The sequence below is a fragment of the Notothenia coriiceps genome, unplaced genomic scaffold (genome assembly GCF_000735185.1).
Source record: "Notothenia coriiceps isolate Sejong01 unplaced genomic scaffold, NC01 NC01_scaffold00014724, whole genome shotgun sequence".
Taxonomy (NCBI): domain Eukaryota; kingdom Metazoa; phylum Chordata; class Actinopteri; order Perciformes; family Nototheniidae; genus Notothenia; species Notothenia coriiceps.
In genome coordinates this window covers 25,735-31,106 of record NW_011347425.1, presented here as the reverse complement: position 1 = coordinate 31,106, position 5,372 = coordinate 25,735, and the positions used below count along the sequence as shown (strand labels likewise).

General features: G+C 37.5%; 1 protein-coding gene across 1 annotated transcript in view; it reads left to right on the top strand.

Moving 5' to 3' along the window:
• The first annotated feature begins 954 nt into the window (after positions 1-954).
• Positions 955-5,372, top strand: part of tfr1a (transferrin receptor 1a) — a 25,007-nt gene continuing 20,589 nt past the window's right edge. Inside the window, exon 1 of the mRNA XM_010774827.1 lies at positions 955-1,064. The gene's annotated coding sequence lies outside the window, so the exon portion shown is untranslated. The remainder of the gene's footprint in view (positions 1,065-5,372) is intronic.

The window sequence follows — 5,372 nt, the reverse complement described above, 5'->3', positions numbered from 1 at the left end:
AAACATGCTGTTTGCCATTTTTAAAGTTTGATGGAAGAAATTAAAGTAGTCACTGACGTGGAGCTTGCCTGCAATGCTTTAAAAAAAAAATGTTTTAGTTTCAGTTTTGAAGAGTGATATGGATGTTAAATTCACAAATTAGTATGAATAATCTTAAACAAGAACAGGATCTTTAGCCATGATGCCTGTTTTTAAAGTACATAAACATTCAGAATGCATGACGATTCCTTCAAAGGTTTTGCAATAGACCCCTAGTACTCTTAATTTATAAAGTAATAATAATCAATGTGAATGATTAAGCTCATTAGTGGCCTGACTGGCCTCCTAATTTGGTCTAAAAAAAAGTCAATGAAGATCATTGTGAAGGGGTGTCCAGCCCATATCAATAATATACCAAACTACAGATTAATGTGAGATTCTGAAATTAGTTAGTAAAAATCATGTTTTCATGTTATAGTAGGCCTATACCTTACATGAACCTGTTTGACACCTTAATGACCCCATGACGTGATTATTTATATCTTAAAACCTTTAACAACTATATTTAGATGTTCATAAATATCTACATTTATGTATAAATACATGTGTAGCAGTTAGACAAACATAATGAATAGATGATCTCATTATTACCTATTTTATATGTACTAACACATTTAAAATAAAGTTTAGTAAGCCCCCTTTTTGTTTTAATTTATTAATTAGACAAAATGATTTGTGCTGAAAGTCATATAGTGTTATGTCTCAAACGGGTAGACTAGGTTATTAATTTGCCTAAGTTAAGTTGCAATTTAAAATACCACAGTAACATTTGCAATTCTTTTTTAATCTCCCATGTACGGTATCAAGGTCTCTCAGCCACCGTAGTGTCGTGTCAGGTGGGCGTGTCGTGTAGGGGGCGTGTCACGTAGCCTTGTAGTAAAAGCTGTCCAATCATATGCATCGCTGCTAGACGCATGCTCAAGGACACCGGCTCAGACAACTACATCGAAAGCAGCAAGTTGAACCTCGTGTCACAGGCTGTCACAGAAGAAGTCAGTGGGTCAAAGCTGTTCTGAGAAAAGAAGGTGAGAGTTTTTACCCCTCACATACAGCTAAGCTCTAACTAAGATGTGAAATTGTACTGAAATATAAACGTTAGCGTGACTGGAAGAAGAACAGCTCCGTTTTACCTCAGAGAGATTGTTATCACATGGCAAATGTGTGACCTGTTTAAGTTGTGTTACACTTATGAATGTAATGCTAACGCTGTCGTGTCCTAGCCTTTTACACAAAGCGTGCACCAGGCGTTGTTGTTTGAAGTCATTTCTCCTCTCATTATAGTAACGCTCACTATTCAATACTTCGGCGCCACTCGATGACGTAGTATACTTGAAATAGTGGCTCTGCAGCATTTGTTAAAGCAGCTAGCTTCCCTGAATGACCCCCAGGGGTAACCGTGTCAGTAGGTAGACATTACACCGTCCCTTCGTGGACTGACCTTGACAGGCTTCAACTGTAGAGATAAGATATGATAACTAAAACAATCATAAATGTTGCCTCCAGTCTAGTCTTGTTTTTTTTACAAGCCAACATACTGGTCTATATTTAGGTGAAAATATAAAGCTCAAAATGCTTTTTAGGGACTTTTTTAAACAACATATGGTAACATTGGAGCTATATGGTTGTGGAGGAAGTTTATCAATGGTGATACAGTGTGATATTACTCATAACTGAAGATAAAAAAAACCTGTTCAGACTAACAGTAGGTGAAAAGCCAAACTGTCGCCTTTCTTTCTTTGTTCTGCCAATGGGAATTAATTTGATTTTAAATAACAACCACAGTATAACAGGTTTAACTAGTTATTGAATCAAGCAGGAACAATAAAAGTTCTGCTTTAGTTTTAAGTGTGTCTGTAGTAGAAGTAGCTACTTGAATCTATCTGAACTTATCCGAAATAAATACATTTTGAAAATCTGCAGGCCTAATACTTTGGATTTGCCCGCCTAACTGTTCTACTTTGGCCCATTTTCCCATGAGCTACTTGCAGCTTTTCTCCAATGTGACTCTCACATGATATGCCACTGCACAATGACTCCTCCGTACGCTTGACCCCTCTCCCCTTCTCTCCCACTCCCCCGATCCTTGTTCTCTTTTTCTCACCGTTTCTTTTTGTCTCCCACACTCTTATCTTTTTTTCCTCACTCGATGACGACAATGTTTTTCTACATCTCTGGTCTCTCCGTGCCATGGTATTTTTTCAAAGTTGGACAAAGTGTGGTGGAAACGGTGCATGTTGAAAGAAGATGCAGAGTTAGACTAATGTGTGTTGAAAATGTTTGGCACAACATGGGATGGTAAAGGAATTGTTATGTTCATGATTACTGGACACATTGGACACATTCCTTAATGAAAGAATTATCTAACTAATCAAATCGCGTTTTTGTTTGGCAATATACTTGTCAGTTTGTATTCTACAAACTTTTGGATGAACTTGATTTGGTATCATCAGTTCAGAGACGTTTAATCAAAGCTTGGGCTTTCAGCTGCAAGTTGTTATTTTGCCTTAAATAAATTATATTAATGGTTAAACTGTTGAATAAGGATTTGTATTAATGTAATTGGTAGTTATAACATAACATATCCGTATCTACAGATGTGATAGTGTGCGTGTATCTAGTTGAGGCTCAATCACTAGTAGGACAGGATTTTGACTTAATTGTATAGTATTTGAATATGTGGCACAAGGAAGTTCTCGCTGTACCAGGAAGAAGATACATTTGCCCTTCTTGGAATTATAGTGTGATGTCTTTTAATCAAGTACATCTAATCATGTCTTCATGCTGTACAAGACTTAGCCTACTTGCCTTTTACAGAAGTAAGCTAGGTCTTTAACAGCACAACTAGTTATTATATTAAAATCCCTTTGGCAAATTCATATATTATTGCACTGAGCAATTCACATAATGCAGTGTTGTTATGTTACAATTTAACCTTTAATATGGTAGTGATTAATGATGTCAGCGTTTTTAAATAACTTAATTGGACGGTTTGCTAACAGTAATAACAGTGCATGTTCTATAACGTATATTTAGCAACATCAAAAAGTATGATTTTGATTTAATTTGTGAAGAGCTTTAACACTTCCCACTTATTTCACTCCCTTAATGACCCCTAACTGAGTTCACAATAGTTCTGTTGTAATGTTAGAACATGAGTCTTTTTGAAGCAATAGTTTTTAAAGGAATTTATTCAGTAACAGCAGACTATGAAGAAACTACTTTTGCAACACGTCCGACCCTTGAAACCAGAGAACAGTTCTCTCTTCAAACACTGAAAAAGATTTAAAAATCTGCGTGCAGGACTATTAGGACCTTGAAGTTAAACATATTTTGAAATTCAAGTTCTTAATTGGAAACGGTTTAATTCCTATGCATTTAGCCTTGTCTTTCAATTGGTCCTGCTAACAGGTGAGAAAAGGCCACCTGTTCCAGACCATTTTTCAGTTATTTGTTGACTTCAAGTGCTCAGTGTGCAAATAACCTCTGTCCAATATCACCTCTTGTTAAAGTTAGGGGACTGTGCTGACTCGCTTTCACTAAGCAAGACTGCCTAACAGGTCATGTCTTTCCCAGAAGGGCGTGACTCAAGTTTGCTCTTACTATCTCCCCTTTGCACACACTTAGCTACAAATTATTCAATGGAGAGATACAAGTAGTGCCTCTTTGTGGTCGTGGTTCGAGGAATGATTTACGCAAACTGACCCCTACAAGGACACAACGCCCATGCTATCACTTGGAGATTATATAGTGTTAAAAGTCTTGTTTGAAACTTTAGCTATCTCCTTCATGATTTGTATTCTGTTTTATAATGTTAATATCCATAGGTCTCTCAACTGAAAGAGAAGCTAATCTGATTAAAGTATTAAGGGCCGGTATGTTTGGTATGTAAGATTATAGACAGCTCTACCCACCTGTACAGGGTAATTAGCCCTACAAAGCTGCAAAGTCTGGTCTGATACCATTTTAGAAGTCCATATTCTCCAATCGTTGCAAAGCAAGCAAAGAGGCTACTCATTTCTTTAGTTGTTAACCTTTTTTTAGGTCTACTGTACTGGGTTGTACCTCCCCTCAAGGTTGTAGAAGTCAATGGAGTCCTAGGGTTGTCTGAGGCCAGGGCATGTTCTAAAGTTAGCCGTTCACAATGCTTAACATAGCCAACATGGTTTGCAGAGGTAAGTTATTGTATGGCTGGGCTCCAACATGGCTATATCCTAGTTTGAAATAGAAAAACACTTGGAGTTCAAGGTTAGGCTTTTTATCTATGCTGTGTCTATGCTAAACGCTGTTGGACTCTTACAAGGCCCTTCTGTGGCAGTGCAAATGAGTGCCTCTGCATTTCTGTCCGCTTGGCATTTGCCCACACAAGCTCTCCTCGCGCACAGCCCAGTTTGGGATCTCCTTCCAGCAGAGCTTGTCTTTTAGCGCTTATGGATCATTAACAGCTTCTCTCTATGATTTCTGGCTGCACTGCACACATTATAATCACTCCAGACAAGCTTGGCGTCTTTTTGTCTATTTTGAGTTTAACCCTGACCTTTAAACATTACAGAATAAACTGATCACAGGGCGCACACATATAGTTGTGAGCAAAATTAGACTTTGAATATATGGTTTGTGCTTGAGCTTCCTGTCAACAAAGCAGTGTTTGAATCAGTCCAAAGGCTGAACCGTGTTGTAATGGTTTGACCTATATCATTCTCTACTTGGCTAGATAAGAACAGGTTATTTGAGAATTTCTGTTCTGTTTTGTTGCTGGAGGTCAGACAAGATAGGAGGTAAAGAGCACTCTAATCAGTAAAATCCTCCTATACGCCACACACAACAGTAGGAATGTCCGTTTTGGTACATGTTTCTTTGTAGCCTTAGCAGAGAAAAAAAACGTTAGAGGGGACACTTGTGATTTCTCTGCGTCCCGTTTTATACCGTCCCCGTCAATTGTTTATCATTTTTCCATCGACTTGGTACCAAATTATCGGTATTGAAAAAACATCCCACTCTTTGAAGCCACATTTGGGAAAACAATATCCTTTTAGCGAAAATACTGCCTTTTTTCTATTCAAATCAGTTTTTCTTGAAGCTTATTTCCCCGACTTGATCATGTCCGGTCCAGTCTCCATAATCGAAAATAATTTTAAAAATTCGATTTTATTTATATATTTTTTTATTATTCTTTAAGTTTTTTTTCTTTTTTCTTGGCTTAGTTTCAACCAAAATATAGACTAATGCTAATAATAGTAATAGTATTAATAGTTGTAAATGACCATTGATCACACCACCAGTTTGTTTTACTGTAAACTTGGAGGAAGCCAGCTGCGCAGCCCTTCGCTGCGCTG